This window comes from Pongo pygmaeus, chromosome 14 (assembly GCF_028885625.2).
Source record: "Pongo pygmaeus isolate AG05252 chromosome 14, NHGRI_mPonPyg2-v2.0_pri, whole genome shotgun sequence".
In the NCBI taxonomy this organism is placed as follows: Eukaryota; Metazoa; Chordata; class Mammalia; order Primates; family Hominidae; genus Pongo; species Pongo pygmaeus.
Genome location: NC_072387.2, coordinates 84,367,894 through 84,395,445, shown reverse-complemented (window position 1 = coordinate 84,395,445; position 27,552 = coordinate 84,367,894).

Genomic DNA, 27,552 nt, shown 5'->3' with positions numbered 1-27,552 from the left:
ACCTCTTGACTGCTTTGCTGCTTAGAAATTTCTTCTGAAAGATACCCTAAATCATCTCTCTCACAGTCAAAGTTCCACAAATCTCTAGGATAGGGGCAAAATGCCACCAGTCTCTTTGTAAAACATAACAAGAGTTACTTTGCTCCATTTCCCAACAAGTTCTTCATCTCCATCTGAGACCACCTCAGCCTGGATTTAATTGTCCATATCATTACCAGCATTTTGGTCGAAGCCATTCAACAAGTCTCTAGAGTTCCAAACTTTCCCACATTTTTCTTTCTTCTGAGCCCTCCAAACTGTTCCAACGTCTGCCTGTTACCCAGTTCCAAAGTTGTTTCCACATTTTTGGATATATTTTCAGCATTGCCCCACTCTACTGGTACCAATTTACTCTATTAGTCTGTTTACAGGCTGCTGATAAAGACATACCTAAGACTGGGCAATTTACAAAAGAAGGAGGTTTAATGGACTTATGGTTCCATGTGGCTGGGGAGGCCTCACAATCATGGTAGAAGGCTAGGAGGAGCAAGTCACATCTTACATGGATGGCAGCAGGCAAAGAGAGAGAGAACTTGTGAAGAGAAACTCCCATTTTAAAAACCATCAGATCTCATGAAACTTATTTACTATCATGATAACAGAATGGGAAAGACCTGCCCCCATGATTCAATTATCTCTCACTGGGTCCCTCCAACAACAGATGGAAATTCAAGATGAGATTTCCGTGGGGACACAGCCAAACCAAATCACCTCCCCAGTTGATTGTGTGCTGAGCACTGTGATTTCCCAGTCTGATCTTCTATAAAGGAAGGCTTTGCTGCCCAGCTCCTAAAAGTGCTCAGAGGACAGTCTGCAGCTGTCCGTCCATCTGGGGACTTCATAGTTGCAAAGAGATCCCATGTGCCAAGATAATTCCCCTTTCAGAGTGGCCCACATCCACTGACTGATGGAGGTAGGAGTATAAAGGCCTAGCTATATCTGCTCAGCATGTGGCCACTCATATTGGCCATGTTAGCTCCCTGTGGGATTGGCTGAAGATGTTGGATCTTGCAGTCCAACTTCTCACTTAGCCCAATTTTGCCTCCCTCCCTGCTTCCCACAGGTATTAATCCCAAGGATGTTCCCTAATAATCCTCTTATATACTGAACTTTATCTTGGAATCTGCTTCCTGGAAAATTCAAAATATGACAGCTTTCTATGGCACTTGGAAAAAAGTCAAAACTTTGCTGGGTGCAGTGGCTCACACCTGGAATCCCAACACTTTGGGAGGCCGAGGCTAGTGGATCACGTATGGCCAGGAGGTTGAGACCAGCCTGGCCAACATGGCAAATACCTGTCTCTACTAAAAATACAAAAATTAGCTGGGGTGATGGGACATGCCTGTAGTCCCAGCTACTTGGGAAGATGAGGCATGAGAATCACTTGAATCCGGGAGGTGGAGGTTGCAGCACACTGAACTGCAGCCTGGGTGACAAAGTAAGACTCTGTCTCAAAACAAAACAAACAAAAACAAAAAACAAAAACTCAACAAAATTCTTTCCATAGAACATACAGTTTTCCCCCTACTTCTTAGCTTCATCTCCTGCCACTATCTCCCTGGATTCCCAGGTTCTAGACATAGTCACTGCTATGAACTCAATTGTGTCACCCTCAAAATTTAAATGTAGAAACCCTAACCTTTAATGTGATGGTACTTGGAGATGTGGCCATTGGGAAGGATTAGATTTGGATGAAGTTACCAGGGTGGAGTGCTCATGATGGGATTAGTGCCCTTATAAGAAGAGACACCAGAAAGCTTACTTCCTCTCTTTCTCTCTGTCAAGTGAGTACACAGCAAGAAGGCAACCATGAGCAAGCCAAGAAGAGAGCCCTCAAGGGGGAACCAAAAGGCTGGCTGGTATCTTGATCTTAGAGTTCCCAGCCTCCAGAATAGAGAGAAATAAATTCCTGTTTTTTAAACCATACCGTTTTCTGGTATTTTGTTATAGCATTCTAAGCTAACATAACACCTGCTTTCTACTTTTTGAAAATGTCGAGCTCATTCTCTCTTCTCCCCTGTTCTTTGCTATGTGTTATTCTTTCTGTTTAAGCACCTCTTAAGTGGTGCTTGTTTAGCAAGATCTCTGACCACCACATTGAAATTAGCACCACTCTCTTATTATCTTCATAACATTTATAGCACTTATATTAAATCAACCAAATTACCATATTTGAGTATGAATTGATTTGTCACTTATGGGACTGTTTCCCTCACCTCCCTACATAAGAATATCAGTTCCATGAAGGCATGCCATAGCAGCTTAACAAATATTTGTTGAATGAATGAATCATGATTTAGAAAGATGAATACATATATGCTACCACCACCCCACTTAGTTCTATGTGATCTGAGAGACCTGAGAAGACTGTTGCTTTAAGCCATGATTCTCTCACATCTAGCTTGGCTTAGAAGAAGGTATGTACAAGACCTAATCATTAGCTATTTTATTTCTGTCATTGTTGTGAAGTGCTTGCCCAGTTAGGGTTTAAACACCAATTAGAAGATGCTGCAACAGCCATATTGTGAATTTCTCAGGGCAGTCTGAAAATTAACCCAGTATTTGGGGTGGCAGATGTCACTCAAACTGGGTTGTTTATTTAAAGGGCCCTCTTGAAGGAAGCAGTCTGGCCTGAATATCTTTCAGTGTGGATTGGAACGAGTCCTGGCCCTTCTCCTTCTGGTGGTTACTGTTCTGAAAGACATCCAATTGCAGCACTCTACAAATAGTTCAGTGAAAAATGCCGAGAGCATCTCTTTATCTTTATCTTGTGTTCTTGCTAACTGACTGAGTTCAATATCAGCTTCTGGAAAGCATTCTAATAATCTCCAATGTGTTTAAGAAGCATTACTCACATTATCACAGAAACATGTCTTGCTCCAGAAATGTATTTACTGTTCTTTTTAGAAACACAGATGCATTGTAGGTAAATAATACAAAACAGTTACTTTCTTGCCAAGGGAAAATGCCGTTTTTGTATTTATCTATTTAAGAAGCAAATGAAATCGCTCATGCTGGAGGAAGATGTATGATAGATGAAGATCTTAGACTTGCTCACTTCTTAATCTCTATATTTATTCATAACTATATTTTCAAATTTATCTTTTTTTGGTTTAACTGTGGAAGTCCTATCTTCTAAGTCAGCCTGGTTTTAACCAACAAAAATATATTATCTTAACTCTTCCATGGTTAGGAGTCATGGCTTCTGTTAATTGACCATCTGGCTGCACGTTGGGAAAAAGATAAGCTTGTGTAAGTCTTGGAATGAGGAATTTAAAGTCTCAGCATTTAGAGATGATCTATTACTTTATAAAGTTTTAACTTGTTTGAAATATCAAATTGTGAATGATTACCCTTTGATGAGAGAGAATTTGAATGAATTAACAGTGGCAGCAAAGAGCATGCCTCTTCTTGCTTTCTTCCCTCTATTTCATGATATAACAGCCATACCATTTGCAATTAGATGGTCATTTTCAAAACGGCAATTTTTTTTTTAGTTTGTTTTTTTGAGACGTAGTCTCTGTCACTAAGGTTGAAGTGTGGTGGTTTGATCATGACACACTGCAGCCTTGAACTCCTGGGCTCAAGTTGTCCTCCTGCCTCAGCCTTCCTACTAGCTGGTACTACAGGCTGGCACCACCATTCCTGGCTAATTTTTTTTTTTTTGTATATATATATATATAGTAGATATGGGGTTTTATCATGTTTCCCAGGCCAGTCTTGGACTCCTGAGCTTAAGCAATCCTCTTGCCTCGGCCTCCCAAAGTGCTGGTATTACAGGCGTAAGTCACTGCACGTGGCCCAGAATGGCAATGTTTTAAGTATGCTGACTCTTGTTGCACCTCAACTACACGTGCATGATTTAATGTCTCTCCTGCGGTTGAAGCAATTTAACCTTCAAGTTATTGATGGAAATCTATAAAATACTTAACATGAGCCAAGTGCCTGGCCCATGGTATGTACTCAAGACATGAATATTGAATGAATTTATCCTACTTCTTTAATTCTGTTTCCAATATTGAAATTGCATGTAAATTCCACTGAGACTCACTGCTCCAGAGGTTAGGGTGGGGAGAGGCATTTTCAATCTGGATCTTCTCAGTATATTTGCCAAAGAGCTCTAAGTGAAGTCAAGGCAGCAGGCTAAGGTAGAAACCCTTGATATTGTTATTGGATTCATCTTGGATATAAGAGGAGGGGAAAGTAGTTTAATGTGGGAGTTCTGCTGATTCTCACAGGAGCTTTTCTCTTCTGTGCATAGGCCTAGAATCTATGGAGACCCAGGTGTTTGAGCTGGTTTGAAATGGGTGTGCAGATTTCTGAGCCCGAGGCATTTCTTGTTCTGCTCTGTAGTTTCATAGAGAAAATCCAAGAATGAATCAGTGGGAGGTTTTGAGGTTGATGGAAGCTACATTTTGGGCTCAGCTGTATGAGAGTAGGGAACAGTAAGGATTGCTGGCCCACTGATGTGGTGTTGAATCTGTGTGGCATATGTTATCTGACATCACAATCCTGGAACACTCTTAATGGCTGCCAGAAAAATATAAAATCTAATGGAAAAGTAACCCACTGAACCAGAATGAATCAGCTGTTCATTCCTCCTCTATTGGAATTTATCTTAAAAATGGAAATTAAGCCTGAATTCAAATAATTTAGAAACTCAAAGCAAGAAATAGAAAAGCTCTTAAAGGATCATTAATCTGTCCCTCTTGCATATCTAGTTAGTTACATAGATTTTATGAAAGAATTTGGAATATAGATGAATCTTTAACTTACAGTTTTTCTTTTTTGAAGAGATCTATTGTTCTCATCTAAGTGGTTCAATGTTTCATTGACACTCATTAATCTCTGTTACATCCTGTGAGTTAGGTAAGTGGAAAATATTTTTCTTCCACTTGTACAACACAAAGTCCTATCATCATGGACTCATAGAGGAGGAAACTCCTCTATGAGTTTCCACATTCACCCTCTGGGCTCGGAAGCTAAGTATCCATTAGCTGTGCACTCCACCTCCCTCTTCTTCTCTCTACCTGAATCATGGACAGTTCACTTTCTGTGAAAAACTGGTTTTGGCATGGGGTCATGATTAACATATTTGCATGATTATTGCTGGCACAGAGCATGACGGTTAGACATGTGCACTGCATTTACCTCTTGCAAAAGCTGGAATAATGTAAATGACATATAATCATAAGACTGACATGAAGATTAAGTGGGATTTATAGAAAACATCAAAGTTCCTGGCACATGCTAAGTGTTTCATATAAATGTTCATAAGAAATGCCAATACTAATGGTCTAGAGCTGGCTGTGCTTTCTAAAGATGTTAACTGGGTTTTTAAGTTTTAAGTATTTTTAAAATTATAATGTCTTAATTCAGGCTGCTATAACCCAATACCATGGAGTGGGTGGCTTCAGCAACAGAAATTTATTTTTCATGGTTCTGGAGGCTGGGAAGTCTAAGATCAAGGTGCCAGAAGATCTGGTGTCCTGTTGTGCAGATGGCTGATTTCTTGTATCCTTACAGAGTAGAGAGCAGAGAGCTACAGCAAGCTCTCGAGTATCTTTTTCTAGGGGCATTAGTCCCATTCATGAGAGCTTTACCCTCATGACCTGTGTACCCACTAAGGACCCCACCTCCAAATTACCATCACATTGAAGATTTGGATTTCAATATATGTATTTTGAAGGGACATATTCAGTTCATGTGAAAAGAAGAAATTTCTTCATTTGAATATAATACATAGAAAGGACATTGCAACAGAATATGAATAGTTTTTTTTTTTTTTTTTTTTGAGATGGAGTCGCACTCTGTTGCCCAGGCTGGACTCCTGCCTCAGCCTTCTGAGTAGCTGGGACTACAGGCATGCACCACCACGCCAAGCTAATTTTTGTATTCTTAGTAGGGATGGGGTTTCACCATATTGGCAAAGCTGGTCTGGAACACCTGACCTCGTGATCCGCCCACCTCAGCCTCCCAAAGTGCGGGGATTACAAGTGTGAGCCACCGTGCCTGGCCATCTCTTTTCTCAATATTATATTGTATTATTTGTCTATTGTCTTTCACCATTTCACATGATCAGTGACTTCCCAAAAATTTCAATTGAAAGGAGTGTGTAGTGAACTTGAGGATATAGGACAATGAGATATGTAACTGCCTATGTTCCATTGCTACTTTGAGCAGAATCCTCTGGAAACACTATGGAGTGATGGAGAAAGCACCATCTGGGGAGTCAGATGACCTGCTCTCTATCCCAGCTCATCAGGGAGTCTCTGAGACAAACACTTACCAGGTTAGAATTTGAAGCTCTTTATCTGTAAAGTAGAAAAAATGATAATACTTGCTGTATAAACCTCATGAGGTTGCTGTAATGTCCCAATGAGATAATATATGGGAAAGTACTCTGTAAACTCTAACCATTTTAAAAGTAAAAGCGTCACTGTGGGTGGAGACTCATAAGTAGATTCTTCCTAAAAAAGATAGTCAAAAGGAAGCGGTTGTTTTAGAGAATCTTCCACATATGATGACATTATTCACTACTGTCATTTGAAATTTTATGAAACAACAAGTTATTAGTTTCTTGATACATTAAGCAATTTTAATCTGTTTTCACTTTATGAGATCCCAACTTTAGTGACCTTTTTAACAAGAAACTTCTATCATATTACGGGGAAAAGTGAGAAATCGAGTTCATAGACTTAAAAAAGTTGTAATTTTAGCTAACTCTGAGTGCAGATGTACAGGAGACATTGCAGTTTAAGTTTCCCAATACCTAGCATTAGAAAGTAAAAATTTAGACCAAATTCCTAGACAGTATGATTCCTTTTTTTTTTCTGAGACGGAATTTCACTCTGTTCCCCAGGCTGGAGTGCAGTGGCACGATCTTGGCTCATTGCAACCTCCACCTCCCGGGTTCAAGCGATTCCCCTGCCTCAGCCTCCCAAGTAGCTGGGACTACAGGCACATGTCACCATGTCCAGCTATTTTCTACTAAAAATATAAAGCTTGATTCTTAACTGAATAATGTATAACAGTGTTAGAACACACAGATGACTATGTTAGGATCAATAAATGATGTTGAATTATCAGACTGCAAAACAAATTGCTGTGATTTTTGGAGACACAAATGTCATTAGCTTGTACATGTTAGAAATAATGTACATCTATATATCATGCTTTCATTCAACAAACATTTTTCTGATCACGTTCTATATGGCAGGCACTGCGTAAGTCCTAGGGATACAGAGGAATACATAGTACCGTCTCTCTATTTTGGTGGTTTTAACCAAGGTAAATCATGGTGTATTTTTTAAAAATTGTATACACGTCTAGGATTCAGATTCAGTAGCCCTGCAGTGCGAACTGGGAAAGTAGAGTAAGAAACACATCACTTATAATAGAAACAGCTTCCCTGAGGTTTTGATGTGTCACTCTGGTTAATAATCACCAATCACCACCACTAATAGGTGTGCACAGACACAGCGTGGTAAAAACAATTTCTGAGATGTGGACAGGATATTAGGGAATCCCAAGTAGGAACATTTCATGTGTCCTCAGAAGGAGCTGAGTAGGGACGGATTCTGGGGAAGGTGACTCCTAACCTTTCCAAATATTTTTTCTAATCACAAACCTAATGCAGTAAACCAATGAAGAACACAAGAAGCAAAAATCATCCATTATTTACAGTTTTGATATTCTTAAATTTTGCTATTACATATATAGAGTGAATTTTCTTAACTATTCCATTTTTAATTGTATATATTTTTGAATTTAAGGTCTTTAATCACTGTGTCATTCAGGGAAATATGTCATAATTACCTTCAAGTATTTCTCTCATCTATTTCTTTGTTATTTCTGGGATTTCTATTATGTATATGTTGGCATCAACATATTGTTTATAGATTCTGGAATTTATTCATTTATTGCATTATGTTTTCAGCTATCATATTCAGTCTAAGACGGGATAAAAGATGAATATTCAATATTCAATATTTCTACTTGGATTTTCTTTTCGGCTTTGAGTTCCTGTTTCATATGACCACTAACCTGTTCTATTAGTTTGAGAATTTAATTCTTATTCTTAATCTTACATTATGTAATAAAGCTCTTCTTTATAGTAAATGCACTTGGTATTAGTTATACTTTGCTACAAACAAATTAATGACAAATTATCTTAAAATTTAGTGGGTTTAAGAAACGGTAATTTTTTTTTTCCTTTTCATGATTTCTGTGGGTCAGGAATTCAGACACTGTACAGGGAGATGACTTGTTTCTACTCCACCTTGTTGGAGACCCCAGCTGGAAGGCTTGAAGCTTGGGGACTAAAATCATGTGAATTCCATTCACTTGCATTTCTGGTGGTTGGTGCAGGTGTTACCTGGAGGCCTAGCTGGGGCTGTTTACAAGAATCCACATGTGACCTCTCTATGTGGCTTGAGATTCCTCACAACACGGTGAGACTCCATGGATGGGCGTATGGTGCGATTTGTGGAGGGAAAGAGAGAGAACGAGAGAGAGAGAAAGAGAGAGAGAGAGAGAGAGAGAGAGAGAGAGAGAGAGAGAAGGAACGAACCCGGCAGAATTGTATTCCTTTCTTTTTTTTCTTTTTTTTTTTTTTAAAGAAACAGGCTATTGCTATGCTATGTTGTCCAGGCTGGTCTGGAACTCCTGTCCTCAACCGATCCTCCCATTATGCCCCCCACCTCCGCCTGTGTAGTTGGGATTGTAGTCTATAGACCTGTACCTGTATTCTTGTCTTGACCTAGCCTTGCAAGTCACATAGCATCACTTTTATTCTACCCCATTGTTTGACGTAGGCAGGAGTCTCTGCCCAAATTCAAGAGGAAAGAACATAGACCACATATCTTGGTGGGAGGAATGTCAATTACATTGTAAGATGAGCATATGGGAATGCATAAATATATAGGTGTGTGCATCTTTGTAAAACACAATTGTTCACATATTCCTTATTGTCTAGCTATTTTTGCCTATGAGCTCAGCTTCCCCTGAGGCTGTAACTATACTTTCTGTAATATGTAAGGAGGCGTGGTGAACCTAAGTGCTAGCTTGTACGTCTTTTGGTGAGTTTAAGGAAAAAAAACAAAACAGAGATGCGCTCTTTCTTTTTGTACAGGTAGAAGTTTCCAGAAGATTACTCTTTTGTTTTCCTGTAAGAGATTCTTACAGATTAGTGCTTTGGATTCAAGGTTTCTCCTTTCATTACTATTTGCTTCATAATTAAAACATTTTCAGAAGAATTCAACAGTCCAAGCTAGTTCTTTATCTGTCGGGAACCAGAGGTTACCCATTATCCTTATTTTTCTAAATAGTTTGGAATTTTAGTTTTGTTTTCTTCTTTGCCCTAGGAATTATTTAGTACAGTGTGGTTTTGTTTTCTAAATTTTTGATTGGATTTCAAAATGTATACTTTAAAAGCTTTTCTTTTTAAAACAAATTTATTAAACTCTAAGTTCTGGGATACATGTGCAGAACGTGCTGATTTGTTACATAGGTATACATGTGCCACGGTAGTTTGCTGCACCCATCAACCTGTCATCTAAGTTTTAAGCCCCGCATGCATTAGGTATTTGTCCTAATGATCTCCTTCCTGTTGTCCCCTACCCCCCAACAGGCCCCTGTGTGTGATGTTCCCTTCCCTGTGTCTATGTATTGTCATTGTTCAACTCCCACTTATGTGTGAGAACATGCAGTGTTTGGTTTTGTGTTCCTGTGTTAGTTGGCTGAGAATGATGGTTTCCAGCTTCATCCATGTCCCTGCAAAGGATACGAACTCATCCTTTATTATGGCTGCATAGTATTCCATGGTGTATATGTGCCACATTATCTTTATCCAGTCCGTCATTGATAGGCATTTGGGTTGGTTCCAAGTCTTTGCTATTGTGAATAGTGCTGCAATAAACATACATGTGCATGTGTCTTTATAATAGAATGATTTATAATACTTTGGATATATACCCAGTAATGGGATTGCTGGGTCAAATACTATTTCTGGTTCTAGATCATTGGGAATGGCCACACTGTCTTCCACAATGGTTGAACTAATTTACACCCCCAACAACAGTGTAAAAGTATGCCTATTTCTCCACATCCTCTCTAGCATCTGTTGTTTTCTGACTTTTTAATGATTGCCATTCTGACTAACATGAGATGGTATCTCATTGTGGTTTTGATTTGCATTTCTCTAATGACCAGTGATGATGAGCTTTTTTTCATATGTTTGTTGGCCGTATAAATGTCTTCCTTTGAGAAATATCTGTTCATATTCTTTGCCCACTTTTTGATGGGGTTGTTTGTTTTTTTCTCTTAAATTTGTTTAAGTTTGTTATAGATTCTGGATATTAGCCCTTTGTCAGATGAATAGATTGCAAGAATTTTCTCCCATTCTGTAGGTTGCCTGTTCACTCTGATGATAGTTTCTTTTGCTGTGCAGAAGCTCTTTAGTTTAATTAGATCCCATTTGTCAATTTTGGCTTTTGTTGCAATTGCTTTTGGTGTTTTAGTCATGAAGTCATTTCCCATGCCTATGTTCTGTATGGTATTGCCTAGGTTTTCTTCTAGGGTTTTTATGGTTTTATGTTTTATGTTTAAGTATTTAATCTACCTTGAGTTAATTTTTGTATAAGGTGTAAGGAAAGGGTCCAGTTTCAGTTTTCTACATATGGCTAGCCAGTTTTCCCAGCACCATTTGTTAAATAGGGATAGGGAATCCCTGCTTGTTTTTGTCAGGTTTGTCAAAGATCAGATGGTTGCAGATGTGTGGTGTTATTTATGAGGCCTCTGTTCTGTTCCATTGGTCTATATATCTGTTTTGGTACCAGTACCATGCTGTTTTGCTTACTGTAGCCTTGTAGTGTGGTATAGTATGAAGTCAGGTAGTGTGATGCATCTAGCTTTGTTCTTTCTGCTTAGGATGTTCTTGGCTATATGGGCTCTATTTTGGTTCCATGTGAAATTTAAAGTAGTTTTTTCAAGTTCTGTGAAGAAATTCAGTGGTAGCTCGATGGGAATAGCATTGAATCTTTTTTTTTCTTTTAGCAATCTACATGTTATCGTATTTTTTATCATATGACTTCGGTCCCATTGCCATAACTGTTTGGACTAGAGGTGTCTGAAACTAACTCATAAATTTATAGACTGAATACCAATCTATGTGGTGGCATGAAAAATAAAATGAGTTGAGCCAATTTATCTCTTTTGCAAGTTTGAACTAAGAAAATCTAAGTAAATAATCCAGATGGCCTTGCAATAGTTGTTTGAAAATTCATAAAGAAGAATCAGAGCTCCATCAGTTTTGATGTGGTGCCTTACAGATTAAGTAAAGAGGGAACAGAATCTAAGAGTAAGTAGAGGACGCCAGTTGGTAACTAAAGGTCATACTGCAGGACAGAGAACTTGCCACCTGTGTAGAAGGTAGAACAAGTAAGGTTAATAGCGTTGTCTCAGTTACTGATGTCATTACAATCCAACACCATGAAAATGCTTAATATAAGCATTTATTTTTAATTTATTTACTTTACTTACACATTTGTTCATTTATTTTATTGACAATTTCTTGAGATAAAATTTTGTTACAACTAAAAGAATGTAGCCTGAAGCCTTAATAGAAGTTTTTCTTTATTTTATATGTTTGGTTCTGTTGGAGAGGGTGTGGTGATTAGATACCCACGCTCATTTCTTCTGCTTTTGTGGAGGTTACCTGAGAAATGCGCATGCATGCTTGAAGGGTAGATGGGAGAATATTTAGGCAAGGGAAGTAGTGGTGAGAAAGGCACAAAAGCAAGAAGCAGCAGGATGTGTCTTGGCAGTTAAAGCATTTTGGTGTTTTGTGAATATGAATTAAGAAGCAAATAGCAGGAAGAAATGAGGTATTCTGCCTCCATGTAAAGCAGAATAATGTTTTGAAATGATTTGTGTTTTGTTCTTGCTGATATTCAGAGATACAAATTAGATGCATTTTCCTTCCCCTCTCCATCCAGTTAGCTCATTCCTTTGTTCGTTCCTTCCTCCAACAACTGTGTCACTCTCTACCCATTTCCCCACTCCTATAACTTCTCCATCCCTTCTTTCACTACCTCTTCCCATGCAGCCTACAAACCATCTCATTTACCTCACTTAAAAATCAAGAAAAAAAGAACATTCCTTTCTGTCTATTCTACCACTTCCTTTTACACCTTTTAGTCTTCACCAAACACATTGAAAAAAATGGTCTAGACTCACTTTGTCTCTTCCCAATCAGCCATTAACCTCCTGCAATCAAGTTTCTGACACTATGACTGAAAGCACTTGACACATTGTATTATAGTTTATTTTATCCCCTGCTAGACAGTGTATGCCTTAGAGGCAGGGAGGACTGTCAGCATACATAGTATCTGGCACAAAATGTGTACTTAAGAAAATCAACAAACATTGTATGATGAAGCCTTATTCATTCTTCACTTAAGCTTACAAAACTAAATTTATATTTCCTTGGCTTAGATGGTGACAGAAATGCAATACACCGTTTTCTAGGGTTATTTTATATATCTATATTGTACTTCATTTTTCTTAAAATTCAGTAGGATTGTCTGCCCCTCTGTCTGTCTGTCTGTCTGTGTATCTTTCTGTCTGTATATACTTACCTACCTACCTTCCTGTCATGTATCTATCATCTAAAAATGATAGATTATACATCTATGTTTATTTAAACCCTGAATTTTTATCAAGTTTACATAAATTGTCTTAATAATTGTATACTCTGATGATTCTCAACCCAAGGTAATTTGTACTACAGATTCAGGTAAATGGTACTTTCTCATGAAGATAATGTTCCCATTAATGCAGGGATAGAGCACCAGCATCACATAGGCCAAAGTAGCTCAGGAAGTTGGACAGAACATAGTAACCACTTGCTATTCCTGCACAAAGTGTCTAAAAAGAAGATACTGCTAATCTTCTTTTAGCAGTTTTAGGGGGCTGGGTGCAGTGTAATCCCAGCAATTTGGGAGGCTGAGGTGGGAGGATTGCTTAAGCCCAGGAGTTCACGACTACACTAGGCAACATAGGAAGACCTCATCTCTACAAAAAATTTAAAACATCAGTCATTGTGGTGCCTGCCTATAGTCACAGCTACTTGGGAGGCTGAGGCAAGGGGATTGCTTGTGCCCAGGAGGTCAAGGGTGCAGTGAGTTGTGACTACACCACTGCCCTCCAGCCTGGGCAACAAAGTGAGACCCTATCTCAAAAAACAAAATCAAAGAGAACATTGTACATGGTACCAATAGCAAAATAAATAAAGATGTTCCTTATCTGGAGATATTTTTCTAATAGGAACATATACATAAGCATATCACCAGAAAAATGTACACACAATAATTTGGGGGTTGTGTCCTCCACCAAACAGTTGTTGAAGTTGTTATGAGATCTTGAGTGTGATGCAGTTTATCTGGAAAGACTCTGTGGAAGAGGCCAATTTTAAGTCATGTTAAGTGCTTGCATCTTTATTCAAGAGAAAGAGGGCCTGACTTTGAAGGAGGGAAAGGACTTTAGGATAGAGAGAAAGGTATGTTAGCTCACAATGAAAGTGAGCAAGCTGGTAGGCAGTTTTGACGTTGCCAGTTATTATTGGTAAGAAGGAGTTCTCAATCATTTCTTAGCTGAGAAAAAAGTGCTGAAAATGAGTAAACACTGACAGGCAGAAAGTTTGAGTCTTGAAATACAATTATGTATATAAGACTGAAAAGGAAAAGAAATAGGCTGGGCGCGGTGGCTCACGCCTGTAATCCCAGCACTTTGGGAGGCTGAGGCAGGTGGATCAAGAGGTCAAGAGATCAAGACCATCCTGGCCAACATGGTGAAACCCCGTTTCTACTAAAAATACAAAAATTAGCTGGGCGTGGTGGCGTGCCATGTAGTCCCAGCTACTCAGGAGGCTGAGGTGGGAGAATCACTTTAACCTGGGAGGTGGAGGTTGCAGTGAGCCAAGATTGTGCCATTGCACTCCAGCCTGGCAATAGAGCAAGACCCCATTAAAAAAAAAAAAAAAAAGAAAGAAAGAAATGTAAGTATGTGACATAGCACATGACCATGCAGAAGAATAATGATGTAATGAAGTTTTATGTTTATGATCTAATTGTGATGCTCATGGGGACATTGGGCTGGGTCCTGACAAAACCTTTGTATCTGATAACAAAATGAATTAAAGTAGAGATGTTATTTAGAAAACCCAATGTGTCATCCTATAAGACAGAAAGAGAGAGGGAGACCAAGAGAGATAGATAATAGTATTTGGGAAATTATTATTTTAAAAGTAATATTGAACAAAATGGGTAACTGAGTTACTTCGGAGAAAGAGAATGGGAGAGAAAAATGAGCATCTTGCAGCAACACCACAGGGACTAGGCTCTTTTCTTTCTAGGAAAGTTAGTAAAGACCCCACAGTAAATGGTTTTCTTGAAGTTTGCTGAGGTTTCTTAAAACAGTTGTCTTCAATTCTTTGAGTGATCACACATCTCCATTATTGTAGGATAGCGCTTTAGTGCCTTATTGCCCATTTGGTGAGGTTACATTTCCCTGAATGTTCTTGAGACTTGTGGACATGTGACAATGTCTACACATTGAAGGATTAGGTATTTATTTGAGTCTTCCTGGTTTGTCTTTGTGCCTGTCCTTGTTCAGAGGGCCTCCAGGGATTCTAATCAGACTGATTTGTGTTTCCTGAGGCCAAGATCACTGCAGTCATCACAGCACTAGAGGATACCCTTTGCCCAGGCTTGCTGAGAGCCTTGAGAAGGCTCTGGGGTTGATGTGACTTTCTGCTCAGGTGGACTTGGGGAAGATGCAAAGAGGGTACTGGGGCTGTATGGGAACACTGACCAAGGTCCTTAGTCTAGAAGACTGCCCTGGTCGTTCAGACAGGTGTGCCTCCCAGCAGATGTCTGCACAGGCAGATGGGCCCCCAATTGCAGTGAGAGCAGCCAGAGCTGAGATTGGGCTCCCTTGGGATCTGCTGTGGGATGGAGGCTGGAGAGCCTGTCTCGTAGGCTCAGACAGGCACATCTCCTGTCAGTAAATACTTACCTTAGAGGTTTGAGTACAAAGGGAGACGAAGCTCTAGAGCACTTGGTAAATTACACAGAAGTGTAACATATGGCCTCGGTTCTCAAAGTGTGGTCCCCGGACCAGCATGCTCATCAGTGCCCAGGAATTTGTTAAACATGCAAGTTGTCTGGCCCCTCCCCAGACCTACTGAATCAAAAGCTCTGGGGGTGGGGCCCAGCAGTCTGTGTTTTAACAAGGCCTCCATGCAATGGTGAGACATACAAAGTTTGAGCAATATTGACTTAAGATGTAGCGTGTGCTCATTCCTGTTTCAATACATCACTAACTGTGAAAGAGAGTCCCTAGAGATGGAGGTTGCAGGATATTAATATAAGCAATTCTGCAAAGAGAATGCATTCGTGAGAGGTGACTGAGGGGAAACTTTGTGAGAAGAAGCATGAGAGAATGTTTTTGCTAAGAAAATGCCTTCTTTCAAACTTAAGAGTAGGGAAAACATGAAATTATATCAGCGATGGGGTTTTAATATATGTTGTTATAGTATAATAAGAGAAAACAACTTGTGAATGGAGCTAATAAGAGGATATCTAAAAACTTCTTTCCCCTCCCTTCCTGTAGCAAACATTTTCTCATCAATGTGGGGCAGACGATTCTTTTTCTGTTTGTTTTGTTTTGTTTTTAGAGATTCTTTTGTAAATTGTAAGAGAGTAGTGCTTTTAGTCCCCAATACAGCTGTTGCTTTCTTAAGGCTTTTCTCAGATTAGAAGATACAATAGTTGATGTGTTGATCCTTGCAAAGGCCATATGTGAATACTGAACACATTTGAGTCTGGAGATTTAATTGAACATCAGTCAGGATTTGCCTTTTGTAAAATGTTAAAGGATCACCAGTTTGTGAGCACAAAAGCCAATATATTCAGGAATAATTTTGGCTGACATATTCCATTTAAGAATCTCAGGGGAGAGAATAAATTAGAGCATATTGCAATGGGTTAAAAATAAGTTTATATTGTTTTTTGTGCTATTTGAGATAAAATCAAGGTTGATAAGAAAACAATTCTTTGAGGATTGATAAGTACCTGGAATTACCTAACTTTAACCTTATTTTTTAAAAGAAATTTTTGTAAAGAATGGGGTTAAAACTGACCTTCAATTCTTTATTTTTTATTTTTTTTTATTTGAGATGGAGTCTCGCTCTATCACCCAGGCTGGAGTGCAGTGGCACAATCTCAGCTCACTGCAGTCTCCGTCTCCTGGGTTCACACCATTCTCCTACCTCACCCTCCCGAGTAGCTGGGACTACAGGCACCGACCACCACGCCCAGCTAATTTTTTTGTATTTTTAGTAGAGACGGGGTTTCACCATGTTAGCCAGGATGATCTCAGTCTCGTGATCTCGTGATCTGCCCGCCTCGGCCTCCCAAAGTGCTGCGATTACAGGCGTGAGCCACTGTGCCTGGCCAAAACTGACTTTCAATTCTTGATGAAAGACGATTATTATGTTTGCATGAGTTTTAAATTTAGATGTAACAACTCACTTGTGTTATTTGGAAAGCTTAGAAGAAATGTTTTTAGTTTGCGAAAGTAAGGTGTATAAAATATATAAAATTCTTTAGGCACTTCAATTTCCTTTTTACTATCTGGAAAACATTTGGAGACTATGCCAAATTCTGCATATTCTTGATTACCCATAATGGATATTATTCAGAATTTGGTTTTAAATGATTGCCCCTACTTTATATATACTCCCAGCTGCCACTTTAGTCATCAGAACTATTCAGAGGTGAAAACATTTTAAGAATCATAGACTTTCTGTTGAGGTAGCCTATTGCGTTTTAAGACAGGCATAATCATGATAAAGTTATCTTCTATTGAATAGAAATTCACCCTTTTGTAGTTCTCAGTCTCTTCCAGCTTCACATAGGGGCAATCTGGAACAATTCTCTTCATTCCTTCCTAGAAAACAGGCACAGACACACGACTGCCTCATCCCTCCTTTCCCATTTAAACAATCTTTTTAAAGGCTGATCTTTGAATTGTTCATAAGGACATCGTGTTGGATTCTTTTTTTCTGCTTTATTTTAGTTAAACTTAAATTTGGTTAAACTTAAACTTTGGTTAAGGGTGATGACCTTTTGGTAATAAGTGATCTAGAACCAAAACCAATACTCTAGGTGTGTCCTTGTATGAAAGATGGTAGAATTAGTGACTCTCACAGTTTTTGAAGCTGTTTCTTGGTATGGGGAAGGTTGAATCAGGAAATCTTTGGTTGGAGACAAACTATAATAGTTTCTAATTTTATATGTGCAATGGGAATCATGAGAGGTTTTAGGAGGAAATTATAAAATCAGGTTCATCTGTTAGAAAAGAAACTGGTAGCAGTAAAATACCTGTATTACAAAGGGAAAATAACAATTTTGGACTGAACTTATTCTACTTTTATATTGTTTATAGGTTTGATCAATAGGTAATCAATGTCTTACATCTATGACATATTATATACACATGTTGAGCAGGAACAGCAGGAAGATAGAGTGCTGCATGGTCCACCAAGCTCTCCCTTCCAAGTCACTTAAACCTTCTTAATAAAAGTATATCATTCAGCCACTCACTCTCACCTCATGCATCTTTGCCTTGTACATAGGGCTGCTAATAAAAACAATGACTGATTGCACATCATAAATGATAAAAATGGTAGACACTCTCTACGTACTCTATCAATGTTAACTTATTTGCTCCTTTACTCTTTGAGATAGTATTATTTTCATTATCATTTTAAAATGACAATGTCAGGAGCAGAGAACTTAAGTAAGGTGTTCAACATCTTATAGCTAGTAAGTGGCAGAGCTGCATTGCAGCTCAGAGGTTTGGCTCCAGTGTGTCTGTTCTGAACCTCTTCATTATGCTATTTCAGTAGAGCCAGGACAATGTAGAATAAATGTCATCTAATTTAATCTCATAGAAAGTAACCCCTGTTTCATGGCCTTTTGTCATAAATGTTTATATTACTTGCGAGCAACCTCATTACATGGCAATAAGGACTGAAAGATAGAAATAGCAAGTCTAGAATAGCAACCTGGATAGCTTGCTGCTGTTTTGAGAGTAAATATGTTTCAATTAAGAAACATATTAAAAAGGTAAAGAAAGTTCCTCTTTTACCAAAAACAAATTAAAAATGGGATTTAATTTGCTTTTCTTTTTCAGCAAACTTACAGTTGTCTGTTTCTGCAAAGTATATTATTAATAGTGAAACTGCTTTTAAATCCAATTTACATTGTATTTAATATAATTACCACTTCATAGCTAGAGTTTTAAATCCAAAAATATCTGTATTCTGCTTGATGTTTGACTTTAATACTTGTCCATTTATAGTCAATTCTCATTATTTATGGTAGTTATGTTCTATAAAGTTGTCACCAACACTGAATTAGTGAATACTGAAGCTTTGCTCCAAGGGGAAGATAGAGTTAGGTTCCTGTTGGTCTCTGGGTGTGACATTTTTGTCAAACAATTAACATGAAACCTTGTTTTATGTGCATTTCTGTTTAAAGACACCTTATTTAATGTATATTGTTGATTCATTAGCATTGAACTCACTGTCAGTAGCACTGTAACTCACGCCTGAACGAAGCTTGTCTAATACACATATTTCTTCCATGAGACACATTATATATAGCCTTCTTGGGCTTAGGGGTACTAGACAGAACCTTAGCATTAGACTTGAGGGCCATTTTAAACATTAAAATCACAAGCAAAATGCACAAATATGAAAAATATCTGGCAGTAAATAGGTCGTGAAAAATGATACTTGTTTACAGTATGAGAATTAAAACAAGAAGGCAAAGTTTCACTTTATTGGACTTCAGCTGAAAATGTGCTGCTCATTGGGTAACTCAAGTTTTTGGCCATGTGTGTATATCCACTAATGACCTTGAAAGAGGCATGAGTGTTGATTTTTTGGGTTATAAATAAATTTTAGCAAGTAGGTAAATCCCCAAATACAAAATCTGTGAATTACAAAGACCAACTATATATACTTGCCTTTGTATTTGATTAAAACCCAAGAATTGCAAATTTTTTGGGGGTATCACATGAGGATAGACTTCAAGATGACATTGATAACTAATAGGATTCAGAAATCTCTAGTATTTTTCTTAAGGTGATTATTTCTCCAAAGTCGCAATGTTTTTAGATCATCTTTTAAAGATGAGATCCAGGATTGTTGTTCTAATGGTTAGAACTCTCTTGCTGAGAAAGGTTAATGGTATTAACTGGGTTTGAAGTCTACAATTTTCCATTTCTTTAACTTTCGGGAACAGTGAGGATTACAGGTATTACAATTATATAAACCTTTATAAGGAAGGCTTTAAACATCTCTGTTTAAAGAGCTGTCATAAAAGCAAAATTAGTAAAGCTGCCGAAGACCAAAGACAAATCTTAAAAGTAGGCGGGGGAAAAATAAGACACATTTCCTAAAAAGCAGCAATAATAAACCTGATGGCCAGCTTTTCAACAGAAACTCTAAAATCCAGGAGACAGGCTGGGCGCAGTGGCTCACGCTTGTAATCCCAGCACTTTGGGAGGCTGAGGCAGGTGGATCACGAGGTCAGGAGTTCGAAACCAGCCTGACCAACATAGCGAAACCCCATCTCTATTAAAAATACAAAAGTTAGCCAGATGTGGTGGTGTGCACCTGTAATCCCAGCTACTCAGGAGTCTGGGGCAGGAGAATTGCTTGAACCCGGGAGGTGGAGGTTGCAGTGGGCCGAGATTACGACACTGCACTCCAGCCTGGGTGAGAATCCATCTCAAAAAAAAAAGAAAAAAAAATCCAGAAGACAATGAGTTGTCATCTTGAAAGAGCTGAGAGGACAGAACTGCCAACCTGGAATTATAAATGTTGTGAAAATATCCTTCAAAACTGAAGGCTGAAAAAAAACATTTTCAGACAAATAAAATATTAAATAATTTTACACCAGCATGTCTACAGTACAAACAATATTAGCAGGAGTTCTGTAGGCTGAAGAGAAGTGATTCTTGACAGAAAGAAACTGCAGAGAGAAGTAAAGAAATAAAGCAATACAATGCAATGGAAGGATACAGTGAAGGTTCAACCCAATGACCTAGCTAGGACAATCCTAATGGTCAGTGGTTAATGTCCCACAATTTCAGTTATTCAGCACTGTTTAACTGTCATCAGCATTACAGTCCACATTCACATTTAGAAAAAACATTTCTTCTTCTTCTAGGGGACAGTCTGGCAAAAGATAAAATGATTCACCTTAGTATCTCAGTCTGTGGCCCCTGTGTTTAGTTTTCTTTGAGTCCAAAGGGTGAGAATTTGTCTTTCATTTGAGCCAAGGGGCTCATCTTGAGGACTCTTCTAAAACAGAGGGAACAACTCCAGTCCACAAATTGTTGTTCAGCTAATAAACAATTAAGGAAGAAATAAAGTGAGGTAGCAACGAAGGAAGGAAGGAGGGAGAAAGAATAGACATAAAACAAAGGAAAGCTTTCTACTGGGCTCCTACCTCAAATTATTTTAATTTTTATTCACTTCTCATTTTTAAATATTAGGTAAATATTGTGTGGATTTTTTCCCTTCAAATTCAAGACGTATTTACAGAGTCAAAATACCATGAGATCAAACACCTGCAGCCCAGCACTGTAACTATTTTAAATCAAGAGAAGCACAAACATGGAGAGAAGCACAAACATGGAGAGCAGAGAACCCTGCTTTAAATCTGAGAGATAGCAGACAGCACTCCAACAGGACCACTGGGTGTCATTTTATCTACAGGGAAGTTTCATCCAAGTGCTATACATCATTCTGCTTTAGGAAAAGGGGAAAAATGTACAGAAGCACATGCAAGGATTGTAGCCATAGTAGAATGTCAAGATTTCCCCATTGTCCATGTACGGAAGCCTGACACTTGGATATTATTGCGAGTCTGTGAAGACGGGAGCCACACCTCCACCCCACGCAGGACACCACCACCCCTTTAGCCAATCCCTTCGCCATTTTCTCTTATTTTAATTTTACTGTCATTGCACTGCCCTCTGGGAATGAGGAAATCCAGGAGGATTCACAGGGATTCTAAGACAGTGAAGGCTTTTTGCTTCTGTCTCAGGGAACTGGTACTTCCTGGCTGATGTCCTCCTGTGAGAGGCAGCAATTGTATTTTCTCCTCCAAGGTCTGGGTGAATGTGGCATTTCGATTTGCTGGTATGACCCCCACCCTGTCCCTGATAAGGGTTGTCACCTGTGCTTGATGTCCTTCCCAGAACAAATGAGAACATGTAAGGGGGAGACACCAAAGAAGATGTTGGAGGAGAAGGCCAGATTCCTTATTTATTTATATGATATTAAAAAAAAATTAAACCTTTGATTGTCTCCACTAATATAACTGCTCTGAAGCCCTGTGCCAGAGCTACTTACAGCCTCTGAGCATGGATGTTGTCTTTGTTGCTCCCTCGATGCCCAGAAAAGACAGAGGAAATTGGTTCACTGCTCCTGAGGCTGCTCTAGCCCTTCCTCTTAGCCACAGGCAGGGCTGGACTTTTCTCACCTCTGTTGTGACTCCTCAAGTGATGGGCTCCTGCCTCCTCTCAGGCGTCCCATCTGTTTCAGTGCCCTGCCTGTTGCAAGCCTCCTGGCCCATGCTGGCCAGTTCTTCTCTTGTCAGGGAAGTTAGAGAAAGAAGCCACCTTCCTGCCCTCCTGCGTGTGGTGTGAAGAGAGGTGCCTTACAAGCAAGTATCTTCATGGTGAGGATAATAAACTCACAGGCTCAAGGAAGAAACAGGATTGTAAGAACAACAATGGGGAAAAGGCAGGATCCAAGTATTTTGGTGAGTATAAAAGGCTGCCTTAAAATAACTATCCACCTACCCATACAGAATGGAGTACAGACACAGAAACCAGGACAAAAACTGTTCACAGGGTGCCCTAGGCAAGGAAGGAAGCAGTTCAACCTGGGAGAAGGTAGGAGAGGGAATCTGGACAAATGATACTGTAAATGCCAAGATTCTTGAGTGGACACTCAGCCAGGACTGATAGCTGAAAAGAGAAGATTTGGGGACTTACAGAACTACTGTAGAAACAGACTGAATCAGGTGATTGTCCAGAGTGACTTAAAATAAGGAGTCCCTAAGTGAGGACTCAGATGAATAAAGCAGTATTTTAATTACTCTCTTAGAATGGCCTATTTTTGTGTAAAAATGTGCTATATTTTCCCCATGCCTCTGGTGAAACAGTTTGTGCTATAATCAGAATATCTAGCCTGAAAATAGTTTGCTATTCATGGCTACACTATGAGATGGGATGTAGGTATAATGACAGGAAGCCTCAATTTGTAATATTCTGGCCCTAAAAAAGAAAACATGTTTATCTAACCTGGTTTTTGATTTGGTGCATCAGAATATGTGACCTATATATGGAGCATAAAAGAGAATAATAGTATTTCCAGAATCACAGTCACAAGAAAGAGCTTCAAGACTCAGTGTGGCACCTGGAAAGCTGAGTCACGATGCTGTTGGTGTGGGCTCACGCCTTGTGTGCACAGTGCACGTGGCCATGTCTTGCCTCCAGTGGCAGAAGGCCTCATACTGTGTGGGGGGCACACAGAGGGTGGTGGGGGGCTCCACAGGGTAAAGAAAAGGCTCTTACCAGATGGAGAGCGGATTTCAGATGAAGATGACCCAATTAGCCTTGATTCCAGCATGTGCACAGATGCTATGACTGAAATAAAGTAGGAAATGGCACTGGTGAAATGTTGCGTAATGAAATACATAGGTTTTTATTAAAGAAAAATGTTGAGATTTTCAAAGGCTTTTAAAAAGGCTTTTAAGGCTTGCCCCAATGGTGTGAGGCTTTTCCAAAAGGCTTTCCTTATTGATTAAAATGTAGCCTCCAGAATCCTACTCAATGCCCGAGTTCACATCTCAGCTTTATCACTCTGACCTTGGGCACGTTATGCATCCTCACTGCTCCTCAATTTCTCATGTGTATACTATTGGTGTGATTACACCTAAAAAACAATTGGCACAGTGGCTTGGCACAAAAAAGACTTTCATGTAGTGTTAGTTATAATTACTTATGTATAAAACTAAATATGGAGAAAATTCACTTATACTCTTCTCTTCCAGTTGTTATTAATATGTTGACATCTTATTTTCTTATATATTTATTTGAGAAGGGTGTGATTCAAGATTTTTGTTTCCTTAAAGATACGTTGGTGATAACCAACTTAACTGCTAGTGCATAAATGGAACCTTGTGTGTGTAAGTGTGACTGCATGTTCATGATTGTGTAAATGAGTGATGGCTCTGGGTGTGTGTGCATGGTAGGATGAGTGTGTAAATCTGTGAGTGTATGAACCTGTGTGTATATATTGATAGATGTTGTATAAGTTTTCTGAGGCTGCTATAACAAATTACCACAAAGTTTGTGGCTTAAAGCAACAGAAATTTATTCTCTCACAGCGCTGGAGGCCGAAGCCTGAGATCAGTGTCACTGGGTTGCAATCAAGGTGTTGGCAGGGCAGCACTCCATGTAGAGGCTCCAGGGGAGAATCTAATCCTTGCTTCTTCCAGCTTCTGGGGACTGTGGGAAGTCCTAGAGTTGTGGCCACATCACTCCTGTCTCTGCGTCTGTCTTCACATGGCCTTGTCTTTTCTGTGTGTATGTGTGAAATCTCTTCCTGTCTGTCTCTTCTGAAGACACTTGACTTGTGATGCCATTTAGGGCCCATCTGGATAATCCAGGATAATTTCTGCATCATTAGATTATTAGTAATGTTAGCAAAGACCCCTTTTCCAAGTAAGGTAACAGGTACCAGGGGTTAGGACCTGATATCTTTGGGGGGGTTGCATTTTTCAGCCCACTATAGGTGTTTATGTTTATGTGCATATGTGTGTATGGGGGCATATGGATGTGTACATATGTGAGTATGTACAGGTATATGTGTGATTGGTACGTGTATGTATGCATGTATGAGTGTATGTAAACGTGAGTGTAGGTGTATATATGCATATGTGTGATGGGTGTATGTGCATGCATGCGGGCCATGGGTGTGTATATATGCATGTGTGTGTATATATGCATGTGTATATGCATGTGTGTGTGGGCTATGGATGTGTATATATACATGTATATACATGCATGTGTTTCTGCATTATGGGTGTGTGTTGGTATATAACTATGCATATGTGTAAGTATATGCAGGTATAAATATATGTGAATGGGTGATGGGTATGTACGTATATGTATATTTTTTATAGAAAGTAGGTTATCTGTCTGACCATTGCCTAAAATATTTTATTACAGTTCTGAAATAATCAGATGGAAGTATATTGTAATGAACCAGTACTCTCTTAACAGATGGTCAAATAAACACAATGTTTCTACCTTCCCAGAAATCATCTTAAGCACAAAATTGTTATGGTTTATGAGAAAAGAGCAACCCTGTTTAAATGCTAGTAAACAAGCAAGTACATACCTCTCTTACCTCTGTCTGAACCTCAGAAAGAGGACCCAAGTGGGAGTTCAATTTAATGAAAAATGCATTAGGAGCCGTCCTGATGGCAAGGAGGATCTATTACTCATTTTAATCTCAGCCAACCAGGTAGATCGGCACTGGTCGATGAACTACGGCTATCAAAAAAATGAGAGAAGGCTTAATGAAAGCCAGACAGTGGCCCTAAATGAGAGGTTTCAAACTTTCTTTTTTTCTGCATTTAAAATCTGTCTGTGGAAATCACATTTGGGTTTTACAAGGACTGGAATGTGTTATAATCTGCTTTGGAGTTTGGTATAAGGAAGAGACTAGGAAAGAGAGAGCCATGGTTAATTGCACTAGGGCAACTTTTAAAAAGCCTAATATGAATTTATATATGTTATCATATTATATATATATTTTCAATAATTATTGTAAATATCTATATATGCTATAGAAATAGAAAAGAGAGCCCATTCAATAGTGTGCAGGCACTATGTTAGCTACCATGGAGATGACTAAGGTAATGAAGTAATGGTATCCACCTTGGTCAGTTAACAATCTCTTTCTGGAATATAAATGGAGGCAGGGTGTATGGGAAGAGAAGTATATATAGGGCAATTTGGAGGAGGGACAGAGCCTATGGGAAGGGGATCTAGGCTGCATTCATGGCAGCTGGTACATCATCAGGGCTTTGATAAATGACTGAGAAGCCAGTCGATAGAGAGGGAGGATCAGAACTAATCGTACCATAGCAAAGATAGGAAAATGCAGGGCATACTGGAATAACACCTAATCCAATTTTTCTGAAGCATAGTCTACCTCTTGAACAGGATTTCTCCACCTCAGTCATACTGATATTTTGAATTGGATAATTCTTTGATGTAGGAGGCTATTCTGTACATTGTAGGACATTAAGCAGCATCGTGGGCCTCTACCCACTAGAGGCCAGAAGCACCCACCTTCCAGCTCCCCCACTGCCCATGTTATAATGGATAAAAATTCTCCAGACATTATCAAATGTCTCCTGAGGGGCAAAATGGGCCCTATTTTAGAACCACTGCTCAAGAACCTTGCTATTCTAGGGACTCATATGCATGTTAAAATCTGAGAACTGCTAACTCTGAGGAACAGTAGTAGAAAGGGCTTGTAGTTTTAGTTGGGATTAGATTATAGAAAGACTTGAACGTTTTGCTACACATTTGAAATTAATTTGGTAGGCAATGAGGCTATATTGAATGTTTTGTTTCCATCACAAATTTATTTCAGAAATACTAGACTGGTCATCTACTATTGCCTACTCAATATTCTTCTCACCTTTCTTACTACCTCAATCTTAATTGTAGGCGAATGCAAATGATAGCTAAAAACTGTATTTTCTATTTTCTTTGTAGATGAGAGGGCCATGAGACTATATTCTAAAAAGAAGTAACTTGAGGGTTTTCTAGGGAAGCTCCCTAAGATGAAAGCTCTTTGTCCTTGTTTTCCTTAGATCTTTCTTCTTACTTCCTAGAAATGAACATAATGGTTTGAATTCCAGAAGACATCTTTAAAGTTTAAGGAGATGAGCCCCTGTCTAAATATGGTGGAGAACAAAATTAGAAGGAACCTGAGCCAAAGAGAAAGAAAAATAAACACCAATCTTATTTCAGCCACTATTTTTCAGAGGTTTATTACTTACAGCTGAATGCAATTCCTAACTGATTAAGATTGTTATTGATGTGATAGATGAATTGGAGAAAAGGCAATCGTGCAGAAACTATTAAAATAGTCTGGGTAGAGGATTCAGAGAACATAAATGGAAATGAAGAGGTATTTAGAATCTGAGTTTGTCTGAAAATGTGATAATTTTTATGTTTGTCCCTGGAAAAATAGTGATATAGTTTATAAACATTAGAAGTCAGAAAGAGGAGTGGGATTGTGATAATGCCATGAGTTTTGTTTGGGGCGCATTGAATGTGATGATTAATTAGACATAAGTTAGATGTGTATATCCAGCAGGAGAGAAGTTGCCTGTGAAGATACAAAGACACCAGCAGTGGAAACCGAGCAGGAGTGAGGACTGGCAAAATAAAAGGAGAAGGAGAAAGGGATGATTGTGAGCGTATTGTTGAACTGGAGAGAGAAACCTGGAGAAGAATAAAGGGCTAAGTGTTGTTATGGGATTGCTGCTGAGTGAGTTGCACAGGAGCAATTTTACAATGGTGTTTAAACATGGAATTCAGAGGACCTGGTGTTATTTTTATGAGAAAGCCCACTTACTCCAGGAGCAGTCTCCTCTGTGGTGGCCCTATAAACCAGTGAGATCGAGTGTTTGTTCTCTCTCAGCAGTTAGGTTGACTAACAGGCATACTCCATCTTTTATAGACTCTTCCCAGGCTGCCTTGACTCTTCAGACATCTCTGTTAGCTAATGCTATCATAGGAATGTTGATCCATGCTGCATATGATACGAACAAAGTTGCTGCCTTCTGGAAAATATTTTCTCCTTTCTCTGCTCAATAGCTTTTGCATATGCAAAAGAATTCCATGAAAGTTGATTTATTAAACAGGTATAAATATAGATCATATGCTAGGGGTTTTCATGGATGCAAATATAGCAAACCTATAATATAGGCCTGGTGGAGTTTATGCCTAGGATGAAAATCAAATAGGTGTGGTAAGTGCTATAGTATGGTTTACTTCAGCATTCTCTGGTCATAGGAATTAAAGGCTTACAGATACATCTAATGATAGGGCTCTTTGTAGTGTAGTTGAAATCAGATAGTGTGATGCCTCCATCTCATGTTCCTTTTGCTCATTATCCTAGGTATTCAAGTTTTTTAAGGTTCTATATGAATTTTAGGATTGTTTTTTCCGATATCTGTGAAAAATGACATTGAAATTTTGACAGAGATTGCATTGAATCTGTAGATTTCTTTGGGTAGAATGGACATGTTAACAATATTAATTCTTCCAAACCAT